Consider the following 21477-nt stretch of genomic DNA (forward strand, 5'->3'; position numbering starts at 1 on the left):
CTTTGACCATGGATTTCACATTGATGTTAAACATGGGCCCATTCTATGTTCTATGATCTCTGCAGCAGCCCATTAGTCCCGCCTGGCCAAGCTGTGAAGGATCGGTTAGTTGAACAAAAGCCTTCAATGTCACTGGGTGAAATGTTTTACCTCATAAGCAACTGTAATAGCAACCAAATCAGAAGGACTGTAGCCGTTCAAGGAAGAGGGCACATCTCGCCTTTGTCAGGGAAACATGAAGTGCAACAGCTAAAGCCTAGCTCTAAATCACTCACATCCTAAGTTAAAAAAAAACCCAGCTACGCTCTAAAGCATTGTCGAAATAATCAGTTTCAATGATCTATAAATTAATTCCAATGTTAGTAATCATCTTGCATTGTTACATTGTTTGCTAAGCTGTGCTAGCCAGCTTCTCTGCACCAAATATTATCCTGGACTGATTTCCCTTTTCTTGAAGATGCAATAAAGGATTTTGTATAAACTTCTTTGCTAAAAAGATGATTTACTGCAATTTTTCTTCCATTCTATTTGCAAAGCTAAAAAATCCTTTCAGGCATAAGGGTCAATCTGAATCATTGATTGAGAACTAGTTACCCAAGCCTTTAAAATCTTTCCTTGGATTTAGACTTTTCTGCAAATTCCACCACAAATTAGATCCTCTGCAACTGAATGGTTTGTGTTATATTCTGTCATATCATAACACTAAATGATTTATAGGGCGTAAAAGCTGAATAATAGCGTTTCATAATCCTCAGGACTCATTTAAAAAAAGCAATTCTCAATAGCCGCTCTGCTCGAATAGTTTGCTCTAAAACGAATGGGTTACACTTGCTGATATCTTGATTTAGATCAATTCTACTTTTTAAGGGATTGCATCTGAAGTGCTCTTGAATCATGATTGAAATTTTCCAGGTATAGTAAGCTTTTCAGTATTTCCATGATTGATTTCCCTGACCTTTTTATAACATAAATACCCCCACTCATTCACCATTCATATAGTACAGGAACAAATAGATAAAAGGTTTGTGCACACATACCATGACGTGGGCAGGACATAACACACACACAGTGTACAGACCAAAGGACAAAGGACATTTTACTTCGAAGTCACGTGAGTGACTACGTGAAGAACCCGCCAGGACGCATGCGTGTCATATCGCTTCACGCATTGCGAAACGACAGACGGGGTGGAACGACGTTCCCCCGCAGCGGTAAATTTGAAACCGCGATCGACAGGTAAGTGAATTACTCTGCGGTCATTTTTTGTTTCCCGCGCTGTTTTTTACAGGGGGAAACTGGACAAAAATAGAGTCCACAAGGGCTGCGTCTAAAGCTGGCTGGGGAGGACCGCGGAGTTGCGGGCAGCCAGCAGCAGCTGAAGGCACCAGCATCACCATGAATGGGATCAGCTGTGCCCGACTTAGCACCCGCACCAGCCAGATCAACACCACGGCCGGGCGGGAAGGCTACACAGATCAGAGCCGTTGACTCTGACAAGTTGAAACGGCCAGCGGGGGGAGCATTCCCCTGCAGCGGCAAGTTTTTTAAAACCAAGACCGACAGGTAAGGGAATTACTGCGGTCGTGTTTGTTTCCCGTGTCTGTTTCTTACAGGGGGAAAATATGGACAAGAGTCCACAAGGGCTACACTGGCTGGGGAAACCGCGGAGTTGCGGGCAGCCAGCAGCAGCTAAAGGCACCAGCATCACCGTGAGTGGGATCAGCTGTGCCCGACTTGGCACCCGCACTGGCCAGATCAACACCACGGCCGAGCGGGAAGACTACACAGACAGAACCGTTGACTCTGACAAGTCAAAACGGCAGGCGGGGGGGGGGGGGGGGGGGGGGGGGGGGGGGGAGTATTCCCCTGCAGTGGCAAGTTTTTTAAAACCAAGACCGATAGGTAAGGGAATTACTGCGGTCATGCTTTGTTTCCCGTGCTGGTTTTCACAGGGGGAAACTATGGACAGGAGTCCACAAGGGCTGCACTGGCTGGGAAGAACTACGGAGTTGCGGACAGCCAGCAGCGGCTGACGGCACTAGATCACCGTTAGTGGGATCAGCTGTGCCCGACTTGGCTGACAAGTCGAACTGCAAAGAAATGCCGCAGGGACCAGCGTTACTGGGGCCAAATGGAGCGGCTTATGGAGCACATGCTCCACTGTGACAGACTCTGGGAGATGGAGTCTAGTCACAATGGGTATATAATACACCCATGGCAGCACCTTATCAGGGCTGCACAGTGCATCTCCCTCGACAGAGGGGAGTACTGGGAGCCAATTCTGGGCTGGCTCTGAAGAGGGGTTTTGCTGAAGGAAGAAATCAGTGTGCAGGGGGTGCAAGAACAAGGAAACCTCCTGGAAAAGGAGTCCAAGTTTGTACATCTAAAAACAATTACAGGAACATGGCTGTAATAGACACTACTGCCAAATATTTAGCACCGGAAAATGGGTATCCCTCAAAAATTTCCCACGGTGAACAGTTACATCTGAAAACACATTGGAACGGGAGTCAGAAGGCAGGATGTTTAGCTAAGACGCTGTGGCATTATTCTGCAATACGGAGTATGAGATTAATAGTCTCAGGAGAACGCCATCCGCCCAGCTTTAAACCCTAAGTTTGCAGAGCTGTGCAGACCTGGAGGGATTAAACCACCAATATTACTACTTGGGGGCAACCTGTCAAAACAGGTAAAAGAGCTCAATAAGGAGGCCAATACCCTGGGGCTCATAAAGGCCTACACATGACAACAGCACCTCCACGCACCCACCAGCAGGAAGACACACAGAAGCTGGTGAAAGCTCAAAGGCCGGGCTACAGGACAGAGGTCTTTTAGGCCTGGCCCAGACCGGCCTTCGAGGAAGACGTGCAACCCCAAATCCCAAATCCAAAAACCGACGCCACAACCTCTACGGCGACTGCAAGGAAGAAAACAAACTTTCCACTGGTCACCATGGAGGTAGGGGGGTCTGGTCTCTTCCAAACAGGAGGTGTAAATAACACAAATTGGTGTGTAGATTACATTTTCTTGGGAGGCATGGAGTGCAATAACTACTAACACTTATTTTCTACCTAGTGTTCAGGGATATACAATTGAATTTATGCACAAAATTTCCCGGTTCAGCATGTACCGAACTGAACGTTCGTGCCTTCACGATAAGAAAAACTGGAAGCGCATGCTGAACTGGAGAGGCTAGATGCTAGGGAATCATGGGTAAATCCCAACACGACTCTTTGGAATTCATGTCAATATCTTTACGAAAAACAAAAAGATGTGGTTACCAATCATTCAGGTCTGACAAACCTGAATACATTGTGCAGTAAATTCATTCGAAATTGGAAACCTTTGTTACTGCCAAACAATTGATTCCATAGGCTACTTTATGGATTGCGGTGCCTATGCGGAAGGATTATAGACGTTATTAATTCTAAGCTAACACCTTCCACCACTAAGGACTACTTGGGGTTCACCTTTGACTTAGTCTACATGTGGGTAACTTATCAAAGGAAGGTACAGACTTAACTGAGGCCAACAACCTCATTGACATCAGTAAACCACCTATTCGACTGGTAGCAAGGGTAATTGGCAATACTGTGGCCTTTCCAGCCACACTGTTTGACCTTTGTATTACCAATAATTACAAGGACAAAGGTATAAGCACTTAAAATCAATACTGGTCATGTGTAGAGACCAATGAGGCTACCAATCTAAGCAATCTAAGCAATCACGGAATTACAATGATAGGGGAAATATTGGGCATTGTTCAAACCCTATCATTGTCAGCAACCATTCAGTGGTGCTACAAACTGATGCCAGTGTTCATGGTTGGCGTGTTACTAACCCCATCTCTAGTTGTGGATATAGATGGGATGCACAAGAAGCATCATTGCTTCAGATACATGTCATAAACTACTTGGAAATGTTGGGTGCGTTCTATGGACTAAAATCATACTGTTCAGAAATGCATCACCTGCATGTTAGACTACAGATTGATAACACCACCATGGTGACATATACTAACTACATGGGTGGAATCAAATCGGTATCATGTGATAATCCGGCTAACACAATTTGGCAATGGTGTATTCAGAAAAACATTTGAATATCAGCTAGTTACCTACCAGGTAACCTCAAATTTAGTGGCAGACACCAGGTCACGCAAATTCATGACAAACATCGAATGGATGTTGGACCGCAAAGTGTTTGCTGATATTGTAGCATGATATGAAACACCAGAGATTGATCTATTGCATCTCGGCTTAATCACTATCTGCGTTTCTTAGGAATCAGACTGGGGCATCAGCGATGGATGCCTTCTCGCTGCATTGGGGGGGGGGAATTGTTCTTTCTATGCATTCCCTCCTTTCTGCCTCATCAGTCGGGTATTACGCAAAATACAACTAAACATGGCTCTCCGTTCCAAAATAACCAGATTGTTGGTTCATCCCGTAACGGGCGGGAAAATCATCCCTACCATAATAGGACAAATGTGTTCGTCAGCAGAATCTTAAGTAACCATTTCCGGACCTGGGACTAACGAACCGAACAATGAACATATATAGCAGCTCACAGGCAGTCCACGAAGAAACTATATCGGGTCCACATCAGCAAGTGGGAAATATTGTTCTAGGAACAACATCACTACTGTACGATGAACAAAACGTCTGTTCTGGAATTCCTGGCAGGTCTCCATTATGATGATGGGCTCAGTTACAGTGCCATAACTGCGCCAGAAGTGCCCTTTCAGCATATCTATGGCGAGGATCAGAGCGTCATTCTGTTGGGACTCACCCCCTGGTAACCAAACTGATGAGGGGAATTTTTTAATATCAATCCCCCAAGAACCAGGTACTCTCAAATATGGGATGTGAGTATTGTCCTAACGTTGCTAAGGAACTGGTCTCCAGCAACAGCTCTGTCCCTGCAAAAACTGACGCATAAAACAGTCATGCTGATGGCTTTGGTCACAGCACAAAGGGTACAGTCTTTACATAAGTTAAGGCTGGACAATATGACTTCTTCAACAAGAAATATAACTTTTCATGTTCACGAATTAGTCAAACAGAACAGACCGGGACCATCATGAGGGATTACGTGCCCCCCGCTCCCACCCTTGATCATACAGTTCAACTGGTATCCTCTTCTCTAATCTTACTATGTTCAGTCATTACTGTTATCTGTGATGACAATGGTTCCTACTGTGGGGGAGGGTAGCAAAAGTCCAGTCCCATCCCCAGTTCACCCATAGTCGGGCCTATGGAAAACCTACTCAATGACACAATCAGGCACTTATATCATTGCAAACTCACGTATATATTCATGCAACGTAATCCCACTCACGCACACCTAATATCGTGAACAAACACAACTAGAATAATTGAATTGTTCCGTTTCTTTTTAGTTTAGTTTAGTTTATTGTCATGTGTACCGAGGTACAGTGAAAAGCTTTTGTTGCGTGCTAACCAGTCAGCGGAAAGACGATACATGATTACAATTGAGCCATCCACAGTGTACAGATACATGATAAAGGGAATAACATTTAGTGCATGATCTGAAAGGAGATTAAGAAGAGCTTAGTTAAGGGCCTGTACCATTTAAGCAATTTTTTAGGCGACTACAGGCGACTAGGCTGTCACCACATGGTCGCTGGGGTGTCGTGGTCGTGTATGGTCGTGAGTAGTCTCCTCAGTCGCCCAAAGAGTCGTAGCGTCTTTCTGATTTCAAAATGTTCAAAAATATTCGGCGACAGTCGGCGAGTGAGTTTGGCGCCAATGAGGGTTGCTTGATTTCTCCTGACGTAGGTGCTGTTGTAGGTTGTATTCAGGTGACGTAGGTTGTCGCCGGTGCTGACTTTGGTGAATTCCATTGGTGACTACCTACGTCAACCAATGTCAAGTAGCGAAAGGCATTGTCTTCAGCTGTCGCTGACACGGTCGTAGCTTGTCATAGCTTGTTGCGGGTGGATGTAGGTTGACTTTGGTTGTTGTAGGTTGTCGCCTGTGTGGTCGTAAGTTGTCGTAGGTGGCGTCGTAGGTTGTTGTAGGTGGACGTCCTAAGTTGCGACGATTGGGTCGCTGGTTGTCGGTAGCTTGCCGTAGCTTGACGTCGACTAGGTGGTAGGTTGTTGTAGCTTGTTGTAGACATTGTCGTAGGGGGATTCAGGTCACCGGTCTTTCGGCGACCTGCTACATCTATGACATTCGCTGGCAGTCACCTAAAAAATCACCTAATTGGGACCGGCCCTTTAGAGTAAGAAATGCTACTGTTGGATAGAGGTTTAAAAGAGTGGAGTGATTGTAATGCGTGATTGAATATCCTCTTCTGGGAGCAGCACACAGAGAATCGCCTGGCTTGGGCGCCATCTTGAAATGCCTATGACAATGAAACACTCTTGATTCTTGACTGTTGAAACCCACACAAACCCGAGCTCACCCACTTTAAAGGCATTCTTAGGCACCAACACAAGATCAAATAATCACCCTGGCACTATACCATTGCCACCAACAGCTGCACCCCTACATAGACTGACACTATTACACTTTGATAGGCACCTATTTAACCCAAACTAACACTCCTATTCACACATACAATTGTATCATTGATCATGAAGCGCTTCAGGTTGTCCAGAGTTTGTATAAAGTATCAAATACACGACATTCAATTATCTCTGTTTTATTATTCTCTAACTTTTCCAGTGATGTTACAATCTTTCCTATACACAATGTTCTTTGATTCTTCCCTTGCTCATTCCTCTCGCTCTGAAAATACATTATCAACATCCAAGAGGTGACCGCTGGCCAGAAACATTGGGCACCTCTCAGAAATATCTGCAACAAGAATGAAGGGTTGCATCACAGCTTGGTTTAGGAACAGCTCTGCCCAAGACTGCAAGAAAATGCAGAGAGTCGTAGGTGGAGCCCAGTCCATCAGACAGACCAGACTCCACGCCGTTGTGTCCATCTACACTTCCTGCTGCCTCAGAAAAGCAGCCAACATAATCAAATTCTTGTCCCATCCTGGTCATTCCTTCTTCACCCTGCTCCTGTCGGGCAAAAGGTACAGAATTTTGAAAGTGTGCAACTCCAGTCTTGGGAACAACTTCTTCCTCTTTGTTCTCAGTTTCTGAATGGTCCTTCCTTAATCTAGGCCAGGCACTGTCACATCCATCGCATTGCGGATATTGAACTTTATCTATGGAACTGGTGCACCACCATACTGAGAACTATAGTCTGCACTCCGTATCTTTCCCCTTCACTATCTATTGTACTCGAGTTTGACGATTGCATTTATGTTTGGTATTATCTGAATTGTTTGGATAAGCGTGCAAAACAAAGCTTTTCACAGTACCTCAGTGCACATGATAATAATAAACCTGAACCTAACCTGACTCCCTTTCTTAACCCCTGAAGTTACTTTGGTGTCTTCGGGAAATGGGATGAACCCCCATTAGCTAGAAGTACTAGGGTAGCATGCACACGTGGACACCAGTCCATCTTGAGCCTGTCCCTTCAAGTCACCTGCTATTCTAATTGTGAAATATATTGTCAGGATTTATCTTATCGTCTCCTGCTCTTTCCATGAGCAGAATGTCCTGCACGATGCCTTTTAAAGTTCCCTAGTTTTCTCCACCATACACACTACAAATTATGGCAATAATGGACGTCTTCCCATAATTAATTCTATAGTGTTGCAACACAAAGGCATATTTATCATTTAAACAGCATTTACACTCAATATGTTATATAATTTCTGTTGGCTAAAACTACCATCTGATGTAAAAAAGCAACAGGAAGCTAACAGATTAACCAATGTATAATTTATGTGTAAGTGAAGTCACTTTTAATGCCTCAGTTCATGCTGCCTTTAATGTACATTAGAGTACCCATGGTAGCAATAATCATACTTAGCTCTTTTAAGTAAATGCAGAATTAATATTCTGAGCTCAATGAAAAGATGAGATATGTTGATGCAATTATTTAATTCCAAATAATTGCAAACACTTAAATAAGACATTTCTAAGCTGATTTGGTGTGTGAGCATTTTATACCGCATAATTAAAAATTTTAGTTTTAAAGCAGTAAACTAATTTCTCATGTCAAGTTAATGGTTTGGAAAACATATTTCCTGCTCCTCAGCAGATATGATGAGAGGTCCCAGCATGCAAGAGTTCTGGAACATTGATCGAGATACATGAGTTTGAATCCACCATGACAGTCAGGGAATTTAAATTCAGAGAATTAAAAAAATACAGAATCATGGAGTTGTACAGCTCAGAAACAGTCACTTCATCCCACCACAGGTTGTAATGAGGAAATGGATGAGGTCTGTTGTCTATTTGATGTTTGTAATGGTTTATTATTGTCACGTGTACTGAAATACAGTGAAAAACACAGCTTTTTGTGCTATCCAAATGATACCATACATGAGTACAATCTAGCCTCAGCTTATTAGTGGTCTGTTCAGTCGTTTAATAACAGCGGGGAGGAAACTGTTACTGAATCTGTTGTTATGTGCATTCAAGCTTTTGTATCTTCTGCCCGATGGTAGAGAGGAGAAGAGAGAATGATCTGGGCTTGTGTGGTCCTCGATTATATTGTCTCTATCCCAAGGCAGAGTGGTGTAGCTGGAGTCGATGTGGGGCGAGGGGTGTGGGGGGCTGATTTATGTTATAGACTTGACTACCGCTAGAACTCTCTGAAATTTCTTGCGGTCTCAAGGAGAGAAGATGCCAAATCAAGTTGTGAAGTATTCTGATAAGATGCTTTCCACGATGCACCTCTAGAAATTAGTAAAGAGTCATTGGAGATCTGCAGAATTTCCGTAGTCTTCTGAGGAAGTAGAGGCATTGTTGTGCTTTCTTGGGTGTAGTGTCAATATGGATGGGCCAGGACAAATTATATTTGACTTTAACCAAGCCTTTGACAAAGTTCTGCCTGGTGGGCGAGTCTGGAAGGTTTGATTGTATGTGATCCAGGCAGACTGAGCTAATTGAACACAAAATTGGCTTGATAGTGGGAAACGAGGGAGATGTTAGAAGCGTATATTTCAGACTGGAGGCCTGTGATTAGTAGTGTGCTGCTAGAGATCAGTGCTGGGCCCATTGTTGTTCATGATTTATATAAACAATTTACTAACCTACAATCTCTATATTACTAAAACTCTCATCTTGTTTGTTTGTTTGTTTGTTCCAGAAATACAGCCAAAATGATACACGATAGCACTACAATTTTAGGCCCATCCTACACACCATTGTCATGGTGTGCAGCAGCAAGTTTCATTCAGATTGATGTTATATTTTAAAAGTTATTGACTTTTAAACTTTAATAAACCTGGCAGTCGTGCTCCCACTTGCCGGCCGCGCCTGCGCAGTTGGAGGACGGTTGCCGTGGCATCAAAACAGGATCCCGTCAGCGAGCCTGCGCAGTTGGGGGCTACTGGCTGAGTGGTGGAATATCGCGTTGGGGATACGGGGACCCAACGCGTCCGTGCTTGTTACAAGTAAAATTTTCGCAATGGCACAGTGGCGGAGCTGATAGAGCTGTAATCTCACAGCACCAGAGACCCAGGTTCGATTCTGACCTTGGATGCTGTCTGTGTGGAATTTGCACATTCTCCCTGTGACCGCATGGTATGATTCCGGGTGCTCCGGTTTCCTCCCGTATCCCCGTGATGTGCAGGTTTGTAGGTTAAACGGCCTCTGTAAAATTGGCCCTAGTGTGTTGGTAGTGGATGAGAAAGTGGGATAACACAGAACTAGTGTGGACAGGTGATTGATGGTCGGCATGGACTCAGTGAGCCAAAGTGGCTGATTCTATGCTGTATCTCAAAAATAAATTTGGACGAGAATTGCATGGTGAGTATGTTAGGACGCTATGTTGCATTGTTTAAGAGGTTGATGAGGCTGCAAGTGAGATATGGTGTATAGTTTTTGCTACTATGTTATAGAAAACATATCATTATGCTGGAAAGAGCACAAAAATGATTTATGAAATTTACCAGGCCTGAGTTATAGGGGTTGGGCAGGCTAGGACTTTATTCTTTGGATTGTAGGAGCCTGAGTGCTGATCTTAGAGAGGTGCACAACATCATTTCAGGCATAGATAAGGTTGTTGCACATTGTCTTTCTCCTGATGAAGGGGAATCAAATCCTAGAGGTCATAGGTTGAAGGAGAGAGGGAAAAGATTTAAAAAAAACCTGAGGGGCACCTTTTTCACATCAAGAGTGATGGAAGTATGGAACGAGCTGCCAGAGAAAGTGGCTGAAGCAGAAACGGTAACAGCATTTGAAAGACATTTAGACAGGTACATGGATAGGAAAGATTTAGAGGGATATGGGTCAAATGCAGACATATTTCAGTTTAGCTTATTGTCACGTGTACTGAGGTACAGTGAAAAGCTTTTGTTGCGTGCTAACCAGTCAGCGGAAAGACAATACATGATTACAGTCGAGCCATCCACAGTGTACAAATCTATACTATTACTAAAACTCTCATCTTGACCATTTCCGGTTTGCTTTTTTAAATTTTGCACAAAACCGGTACCCTTTATCGCTAGGATATTTCATCTCCTTACTCGCCGTTCTCCTCTACTCTAAGCGCACCAAGTTTTGTTCCGATCGGTAGAATTATACAAAAGTTATGAAGGTTTAAAAAATTGTGAGGTCAGCAGATTGGTCTTCTCGCATGTGTGTCACCATGAAGGTAAAGCCCCTTCCAGCACCTGCCGGAGAATAAAACCCCGGAGGCGGGGCTGAGTCCACAAGTGCTGATTGAGTCCGCAAGAGTGGAGTCTGATAAGCCGCTGTGCGGAGTCAAGAAAGCCGCTGTGTGGAGTTGGGTAAGCCGCTGTGTGGTCGGGAGGTGCTATGTGGTGCCACGGCCGGTGGCTGCTGAGTGGAGTACCTCCACCCCCCAAACCCACCAACCCTTCCATCCCTCCCCCGTTCCCTCCTCCCCCTCCTCCCCACACACACCCCCTTTACCCCTCCCCCATTACTCCCCCTTCCCGCCTTCCCCCTCCCACCCCATCCCCCCACACCATCCCCTCCTCCCCACACACCCCCTCCCCCCACACACCCCCCCTTTACCCCTCCCCCATTACTCCCCCTTCCCCCTCCCACACCATCCCCTCCTCCCCACACCACCCCGTCCCCCCCACACCACCCCCCACATTAACCCCCCCACACCACCCCTCCCCCCACACCATCCCCTCCCTAACCACCCTCCTCTCTCCCCCCCCACACCACCCCCCCCCTCCCCCACCACACCCCCCCCCAAACCACCCCCGTCCCCCCCACCACCCCCCCCCCCCCCACCACCCCACCCCCCCACAACCCCCCCCACACACCCCCCCCCCACCCCACCACCCCACTCCCCCACCCCCCCCCCCACACACCACCCCCCCTCCCCACACCCACCCCCCCTCTACCCACCCCCCCCCACCACACCACCCCCTCCCTCACTCCATCACACCACATCCCCTTCACCACATCAACCCCCTCCCCCACGCCAACCCCCCCACACCACCACCACCGTTCCCCCACACCCCCCTCCCCCACACGCGCGGGGTCGGTCCAATTAGAAGCGCGGAGGGTTATGTAGTTGTGCGCGACATCGCGCGGGGCTCCGAAATTTTGTAGCGAACAAAATCTTCGCACGCCACTGGCCTGTCGCATAACTGACGGCCAAAGTTGGACAGGCCCAAGACCCTGGCGCGCCGCAACGTCTCACCTCCAACAGCAGCAGAAGCAGGCAAACGATCGCCGAACTCAGCCTGGGGCTCACGGCTGTTGCGGATCCGGCCCGCCCCCACTTCTCCTCCCAGAGCGGGGCCAAGAAAATTGAAGATAGACACAAAATTCTGGAGTAACTCAGCGGGACCGGCAGCATCTCTGGAGAGAAGCAATGGGTGACGTTTCGGGTTAAGACCCTTCTTTCAGACTGAAGAAGAGTCTTGACCTGAAACATCACCCATTCCTTCTCTCCAGAGATGCTGCCGGTCCCGCTGAGTTACTCCTGCACTTTGTGTCCATCTTCAAATGATGTCACGCGCTCCAGACGGTTGTGCGGGCACATGAAATCGCGTGCAACCTTCGCGGGACCGTCGCGCCTCAACGTGACCACGAGGTCGCGTAACTAGCGTGCCAAGGACACGTAAGTGGGACAGGGGCTTAACTTCAGCACTGTGCCATTTGGAACCAAAGCACCTGTTTCCATGAGATCTGCCAAACACCCACCCTCACCAGAATCCACTATCACTTGTCAGTTTCTGGCCCACCTATTCCCCTCACCTCCATTTACCAGCTTTCACCACCTCTACATCATCAGTCTGAAGAAGGGGCATGACCCAAAACATAATCTGTCCATTCCCTCCACAGATGCTGCTTGGCCACCCGAGCTCCTCCAGCACTTTGTTTATTTGTCGATGGATTATGAGGAATGTCCTCCCTATAGCTGATTGCACAAAAATATATAGAACAGATTTATTGCTACTTTTCAGAACCTATTGTCTGAAAGCAAGCTGGATCCATGCAGAAAATATTCAGAAGTGCCACAAGCACTTTTCTAAAATGATCCTGACTGGAGAGTCAGAATGGGTTGTCAGATTATAGTCTCACACTCAGATTGTTAAAGACAGCACTGAAGTGAAGCTAAGCTATCAACCTGTTATCAAAATTCTTCGGTCACATAATCATGCTGCGAAATTGGTTTAAAATCTGCGCTCTTTTTCAAATGAAAGATTCTTTAGCTATGTCTTAAAAAAGAATTACATTAGCTTTCCAATAATGAAAACTGCTTCATTTCATTTGTGAGGGGCTGTGGATAATTCCACTGTTCCTAAATTCTAAGTGCTGCAGTAATTTGAATATCAGAGGAAGGTAGATGATTCTTTCATTCATCACCCTCTACCCCAAACTCCACACTCTTCATGTAACCTTTGCAGATTTCATGCTGACCATGGTGGTAAAATTGTACATTGTTCCATTATTAGTTTGGTTTATTATTATTATTGTCACGTTTACCAAGGTACTGTGGAAAGCTTTTTTGTTGCGTGCTATCCAGTCAGTGAAAAGTCTATACATGATTACTTCTCTCCAGAGATGCTGCCTGACCCGCTGAGTTAATCCAGCATTTTGTATCTACATGATTACAATCAAGCTGTCCACAGTGTATGGATACAGGACAAAGTGAATAGCGGTTAGTGCAAGAAAGTCCAGTAAAGTCCGATTAATGATAGTCCGAGGGTCTCCAATGAGGAGGATCGTAGGTTATGGCCGCTCTCTGGTTGGTGATAGGATGATTCAGTTGCCTGATAACAGCTGGAAAGACTGTCCCTGAATCTGGATATATGCATTTTCACACTTCTATATCTTTTGGCTGATGGGAGAGGGAGAAGAGGGAGTGTCCGGGTTGAGACTCGTCCTTAATTATACTGGTGCACTTGCCGAGGCAGCGTGAAGTGTAGGTGGAGTCAATGGAAGGGAGGTTGGTTTGATGGTTTGGTCGTGATGGTCTGGGCTACGTCCCCAACTCTCTGCAATTTCTACCGGCTAATGGACAGAGCTGTTCCCAAACCAAGCTGTGTTGCATCCCGATAAAGTGCTTGCTACGGCACACCTCCATCTCAGTCTTGACTGGTGCATGATTGTCAAGCTTACTGCAGCATGAGCCTAGATAGCTCAGAACGACAGCAACCATTTAGGGACGACATAGCTAGATCTGGAGCGTGCTTTCCGAACGTGACTTAGCATTGAATCCCTGTAGTTAGTGGGCTGGGATGATTTTCACTCCATTAAGGTGGCTGATGTGAACCAAGGCCCTCGAGACATAAGGCCACTGGTCGACTGTACCACACCAACATCTCATTCAATCAGCTGGTTAGGAATATAATTTGTGAAAAACTGCACTAAATTGAACAGCCAGCCTTTTAGTTCACATTGTATGACTAAAAAACACCAATCTTAATCTGACACCACCTGGCCCCAAACACCGCAATCACCCCTTAAGTAAACAATTGGCAGCAGGCTCACATCTGTGTGTGTCTAAGTGCATATTGCAGGAATAATATGCTCTGCAGCAAATATTATATTAGACTGTAGAAATCATAACAGAGGCAACATTAACTCTTTGCCCTTCTTATCCTATGTTCATTAATTAAATAAATAATTTGAAGAGATAAATTGGCACTTTAGGATTATTTCACTAATCTTTTGTGCAATGTAGTGTCCAAGGTGTCAGATTTAAATTCCTTTTCTCCTCAACTGCCAGGTGGTGCAGTGACAGAGTTGCTGCCTTACAGCGCCAGATATCCGAGTTCGATCCGGACGGACTATGGGTGCTGTCTGTGTGGAGTTTGTACATTATCCGTGAGACAGCGTGGGTTTTCTCCGAATGCTCCGGTTTCCTCTCGCACTCCAAAGATGTACAGGTTACTTGGCTTCAGTAAAAAATGTAAACTGTCCCTGGTGTGAAGGATAGCGCTAGTGTATGGGATAATCGCTGGTCGGCACGGACTCGCTGGGCCGAATGGCCTGTTTCCACACTATATCTCTAAACTAAATTAAACTAAACTGCCAAGGACATGGATGCCACAGCCTTAGACTTACCTACATTCAGCTTACTCCAGGCAAATCAAACCCTGCACTATGTCCTCCAAGCAAACCTCTTGTAAAGGCTACATTGCTATGACTTTTTTAAGAGTATAATTTATCATCAACCAACATTTTGTCCTGTTTGATTAATTCCGCTCAGCTTCTCACATGCTAAATAGATGGTAAGGTAAAAAGCCTTTGCACCTTGTAGTCAAGTAAAAGCAAAAATGGCACCCAAGGCACTAAACTGGCTCCCTTCTCTCTTTTTCAGTTTAGCATAGATTAGAGGTACAGTGCGGAAACAGGCTCTTTGGTGTACAGAATCCATGCCAACCAGGAAACTCCATACATATCCTATCCTACACACTAGGGGCATTAACAATCTTTACCGAAGGCAATTAACCAACAAACCTGTACATCTTTGTAGTGTGGGAGGAAATCGCAGGAAACTGGAGCACCCGGAGAAAACCCACGTGGTCATGGGGAGAACGTATAAAATCATGTAGATACAAATAAAGACAGCACCTGTAGTCAGAATCGAACCCGGGTCTCTGGCGCTGTAAAGCATGAACTCTACCACTGCACCAGGTTCCATTCAAGTACTGGTGGAGGTGCTGCTTCTGAGTGCCTTAGACCATGCCGCCCGGTGTGTTTACCAGGTGGGCCTTTTTAGCTGCACCATATCACACCTTGGCTCATCTCATCCATGGTGTAGAGCTCTGGGTTTCAATCAGGATAACCAAGAACCCTCAGACCTTGTGTGGAACCGGGCTAAACCTGATTTATCCATTGGATTATACTTTGACCAGCCAATGAATCATAAGCACAGAAATTCGCCGGCCTTTGCCCCATACTCCTCTAAACCTGCCGATTGCCTTTGAAATGTTACAATAGTACCCGTCTCAACTACCTCCTCTGGCAGCTCGTTCCACACACAACCTTCTGAGTAAAAACGTTGACACTCAGGTTCCTATTCAATCTCAACGGTCCTTTATTATCACATGTACCAAGGAACAGTGAAATAACTTTTTTTGCACACAGATCAGTAAGTTAACTGCCATTTATAATTCTAATCCACGATTAAATATGAAATGCGTAGAAACAGGCTACGGAGTCCAAATACAAGAGTGGCCAAGTTTTGGCACCATTTTCCCTTCTTACAGAGTTTAACCCTAAGATAGACACAAAATGCTGGAGTAACTCAGCATGTCAGGCAGCATCTCTGGAGAAAAGGAATAGGTGGTATTTCGGATCAAGACCCTTCTTCAGACCCGAAATGTCACTTATTCCTTCTCTCCAGAGATGCTGCCTGACCCGCTGAGTTACGCTCGGTGTAAACCAGCAGTTCCTTCTTACACACGGAGTTTAGACCTATGTCCCCTGGTTCTTGATTCCCCTACCCTGGGTAAAAGACACTCTGTATCCACCCTATCGATTCACCTCATGATTTTATGCACCTCTATAAGGTCTGCCCTCCAAGGAATGAAAGTCCGAGCTAGCCCAATCTCTCCCTGTAGCTCAAAGTACATGTTGTACATTGCACTAAACCACTTGCAGGAACTAAATACCGTACTACATATATGCATGGGTAAAGTTAAAACAATGAACTATCACATTTCAGCCTGTTGTTACATTTAACCTTGCTGTGCAATATTTGAACCGGCTTCTTGATTGAGTAACTTGTAAGTTAGAATTACAGACTGATGGGGTTATGGCAACAGATGTTTTCATTAATTCTGGGAACTCTTAGCATGTGTCAGGTTAAGCAGCGCGAGCATGAAAAATGAGCTGCTCTGCACCCTGAGTGAAAAACACCAGAACATAACATCACCTGCATTTTTATTTCCCCCATCTTAACCTAGACTGAGTGATAATTCATGGCTTCACCCGAGTACTTCTCATGCTTCCATTTGTCACTGCCAGCTTCACTCTGCTTCAGTTATAACAAGCCGTGAGCTCAGACAGGATTCCTCTCCTCTGTGACGTGGAGGGCAAACGGCAGATAAGCTAGCCTGCTTTATAATGCATCAAACCTCAGGCCCTGAGGTCCTAGCGCTGCTGCTGCAAGCACAACGCCGTGAATATAATGAAGCTCACCGTCGTACCAATGACTGGGGAAAATAAATCACTTTGCTCTTACCTGCTAATGAACGGATTGTATAAGGTTGTATAAGGAGGCAATTCTAACTGGTTTTACCGTTCCTGCACCTGAGGCTGTCAGGTTGCAAGTACAGAATCAAATGCTGGCAAGCAAACGCTCAATTTTCCGACTTTATAGAACAATGAATGGAAACTGAAGCAAATACCATCATGTTGCAGCCTTTCACTTTGCATGAAAAAAACAGAAATGGGTGAGACAAGATACTGCAGGTGTTGGAATCTGGAGCAAGAGACAAAGTGCTGGACGAACTCAGTAGGTCAGGCGGCATCTGTGGAGGGAAACGGATGGCTGGCGCTTTGGATTGAGTAGACTCAATGGGCCGAATGGCCTAATTCTGCTCCGATGACCTATGAACTGATGAAGTCAGCTATGATCAACAGAACAACATCATCCTCTCCCAGCTGACAGCGTTTTATGCTGTCGGTCTCTAGAGACATTCTCTGTGTTCTCTCCACCCCTTCTCATTCTCTACCAACTGAAATACGTTTGATTTAATCAACACTTTCTTTGGTTGTGAAAGCCCGTCTCCTTGGACCATTAAAGCTGTTGCTCTGTCTGAGTATTTCAAGTATTTATGTTTTTTATTCAGATTTCTGGCATCTGCAGTTTAGCCAAGACAAAAAATAGAAAAAGCTGAAAACACTCAATGGGTCAAGGAGCATCTGTGGAAAGATTATAAATAAGTTATTGTTTCTGGTCAAAGATCCCATGTCAGAATGGGAGGGAACATTTTTAGTTTTAAGTTGCAGGAAAGATAGGGGAAAGATTGATAGGACAAAGGAAATATCTGAGATAGGGCGAGGCCAAGTCATAGAGTCATAAAGTGTGGAAACAGGCCCTTCTGCCCAACTTGCCCACACTGAACAACATGCCCCATCTACCCTAGTCTCACCTGCCTGTGTTTGGCTCATATCCCTTTAAACCTGTCCTTTCCATGTACCTGTCCAAATGCTTCTTAAGCATTGCGTTAGTACCTGCTTCAACTATCTCCTCTGGCAGCTCGTTCCATACACTCACCGCCATCTGTGTGAAATGGGGGTAGTTAGATGGCAATTATCCTTTTTTGTCTGTGTTATATGTTGCTAATTACAGAGCATTTAACATGCCCTTTGTTATTTCCATCAGCAATTTGATTTTTTCAAATTTAATTACCAGGAGATGAATTCAGGTTTCAGTATTACTGGCCCAAAACATGACCAGTGCCCCATCAGGCCACTGGATACCTGAACCCAACTGACACAATAGAAACCTGAGGGGAAATGTTTTCACTCAGAGGGTGGTGGATACATGGAATGAGCTGCCACAAGAGGTAGTTGAGGCAGGTATCATAACAACATTTAAAAGACACTTGGACAGGTTCATGGATGGGAGAGGCTTAGACAGATATGGATCAAATGCAAGCAAATGGGACTAGTTTAGATGGTGCTTCTAGTCAGTATCGATGAGTTGGGCTGAAGGACCTATTTCCGTGCTGTAGGTCTCCAAGACTATATCTGGCTTTTCCACTATTCTCATTTGAACCCCGGCAATAAAGTGATTCAAAAGAGGAAGGTATATTGCCCAGTTATCACTTAGCCCTGAAGATGATTATACATTTCTTCTTGAATCCCCACAACTGATATATTTCCACATTTACAAGTTGATGTGGGACACCTGCCTGCTCAGATGGATTTATAAGACCCAATAGCACTATTCAAGCATGTTCCCTCAGTGTTCTAGCACATGCTGATCTCTTAAACATCAGTTGAAATTAATTATTTGGGCAGTCTAGATCAACGCACAAAGTGCTGGAAGAACAAGATATAGCTCTGAGGCCTAACGGAATCAAGGGATATGGGGAGAAAGCAGGAATGGGGTACTGATTTTTGGATGATCATATTGAATGGCTCAAATGGCCTACTCCTGCACTTATTTTGTATGTTTTTATGTTTCTAACTCAGCATGTCAGGCAGCATCTGTGGAGGGGAATGGTCAGATGGCATTTCGGGTGGGAATCCTTCCTCAGGCTAATTGGAATGGAGGGAGGAAGCTGGAAAAGAGATGTAGGGCAGGCCAAAGCCTGGTAAATAAAGAAGGGTTTCGGCCCGAAACGTTGCCCATTTCCTTCGCTCCATAGATGCTGCTGCACCCGCTGAGTTTCCCCAGCATTTTTGTGTACCCTGGTAAATGATAGGTGGATACAGGTGAGGGAGATGAGAGGCAATCGGCAGATAAGTGGATTAAGTGATAAAAGCAAGAGGTGAAAAAGAGATAAAAGGGTATCGGATAAGGAAAGGCATCCTTATTCCTCCCTCCAGCTTTACATCTCAATAAGATGAGGGATAAAAGGGAAATTTGGGCAGTCTATTTCATCTTTATTTGCTAATTCAACACCATATTAGTGTTTATCACAACAGTGGCTGTGGTTTGAAAATAGTGAATTAGCTCTGACACTTTAGCACATGCAGAGAATGTGAAAGATGTCATAAAAACAGTTTCTTCCTGCTTCTTTCCTCCATTCACTGCCATAAACTCATTATATCACACAGATAACCGATAGATATTTCAAAGTTTGCACGATTTCTGCCCGTTTGATCTCCAGTTCCTTGTATGTAGATGCCATTCGTTCTGAGGTAATAGTTAAACAATTTAATTCTGGTGCTAAGTAGAGTTAGCAGCTCTGTTTGGAGATATTCTGGGAGTTTTCATCACAAGGCACCCATCTGGAATCATCCCACCACCACCTTCCCACCAGCTAGGCATTGTACCATCTGCCATGCGAACAGAAAATGGAAACTATTTTATTACCCCAACAATTATTACGTAAGCAATTATTCTCTTGCACTTTTAAAATGTCTTGTTGTGCCGCTGTTTCTGACATGACTAGAAATAGTCACTACCTGGTGTTTCCAAGATAAAATTGTCGGTCTTCATCAGTATTGAGTATAGAAGTTGGGAGGTGATCACAGTTGTATGGGATATTGGTGAAGAGGCACACTCAGTGTAATGTGTTCAGTTTTGGTCAACATGTTGTGGGAAATATGTTGTCAAGCTGGAAAGGGTGCAGAGGAAATTTACGAGGATGTTGCCAAGACTTGAGGGCATGAACTGTATCGAGAGGTTGAGCAGGCTAGGACCTTATTTCTAGGAGTGCAGGAGGATGAGGAATGATCTGATAGAGGTATCCAAGATCATGAGAGGAATAGATTGGGTAAATGCACAGTCTTTTGACCAGAGTAGAGAAATCGAGAACTGGAGGTCAATTGCTTAAGGTGAGGGGGGAAAGATTTATTTAGGAACCTGAATGGTAACAATTCTACATAAAAGATCGTGGATGCATGGAACGAGCTGCTGGAGGAGGCAGGTATTACCGTAACGTTTAAGAAACATTTAGACAGGTACATGGATAGGATAGGCTAGGCTTAGAAGGTTATGGGCTAAGTATGGCAGGTGGGACTAGTGTAGATGGGGCATGTTGCTCGGCATGGGCAAGTTGAGCTGAAGGGTCTGTTTCCACGCTGTATGACTCTATATTCATGCAAGCAGTGAAGTTTCACTCACTCCAATAAGCAGCTGTACTGCAGAGCTTTTACACATTGTTAGATACAAAGTGCTGGAGTAACTCAGCAGGTTATATGGAGAATATGGATAGGTTAGTCAAAACCCTTCCCCAAGACTAAAGACCCAAATTGGTCCAAGCTATCTAATACTTCTGGAGAGAAAGTGGGTCCAATATCCTCAATCAAACTTTGAAACTAACTAAGAATGAAAACTGCTCCAGTTTCATAAATCAATGGGTAAATATGGTTTAATCAGAGGCACTTTTGATTTTAAGGCCATGGGTTATGTTCAAATCTCATTCAAAGCCTAAGATGCCAAGATTACTGCACTGTTGGAGTTACTGACTTTCAGATAAGGCATTAAGCTAAGGTGACATAACAGATCCAATAACTAATTCAAAGAAAATCAGGGATGTTATTCACGCTGAAAAATATTAATCCCTCGATCAATGTCAGCTTATTATTGCATTGATGTACGTGGGAGCATGCAAGCTCCAAATTGGTGCCCATATTTCTTAGATTAAAATGGTGTAATACTTTAAAACTACTTTGGCTAGCTGTGAAGTCCTTACTTTGCCTTTTCTTCATAAATCCTCTTTGGACTTTGTCTTCCAGGGTCGTTCAATCGAGGGAAATTATGTTTAATTAATCTGCTGGGGCTGTTGAAGATTCCAATGATTTTCTCCTTTTCAATTCACTTATAAAACCAACAAATGACTGAAATTCTTGTTGCAATTTGCCAAATAGCAACTCGAAGTCTGAATTCCCAGAAGGCAAATGAAGGATTCAATTTGCTGTGCGGCACAGTGGCGCAGAGCTGGAATTGCTGGCCTACAGCTGCAGACATCTGGGTTCAATCCTGACTACGGGTACTGTCTGTACAGAGTTTATGTGTTCACCCTGTGACCACGTGGGTTTTCTCTGGGTGCTCTGGTTTCCTCCCACAATCCAAAGACGTACAGGTTTGTAGGTTAATTGGCTTCTGTAAATTGTCCTTAGTGTGTAGGATAGTGCAGTGTATGGGGGGGATCGCTGGTCAGCGCGGACTCGGTGGGCCAAATGGCCTATTTCCACACTGTTTCTTGAAACTAAACTAAATTCAGTTCATATACAAAGCTGCAGTAACTACAAAAAGCAAGCAGACTTCTCCCAGTCTTAACTATAACAGCAGCTCCAATAGTGGTAGA

The 21477-nt window shown here is 44.8% G+C and overlaps 1 protein-coding gene across 18 annotated transcripts in view; it reads right to left on the reverse strand.

The window, feature by feature from the left end:
• Positions 1-21477, reverse strand: part of ptprm (protein tyrosine phosphatase receptor type M) — a 940804-nt gene that overhangs the window by 167567 nt on the left and 751760 nt on the right. The gene's annotated exons all lie outside the window — the stretch shown is intronic.

This window comes from Amblyraja radiata, chromosome 4 (assembly GCF_010909765.2).
Source record: "Amblyraja radiata isolate CabotCenter1 chromosome 4, sAmbRad1.1.pri, whole genome shotgun sequence".
NCBI lineage: Eukaryota > Metazoa > Chordata > Chondrichthyes > Rajiformes > Rajidae > Amblyraja > Amblyraja radiata.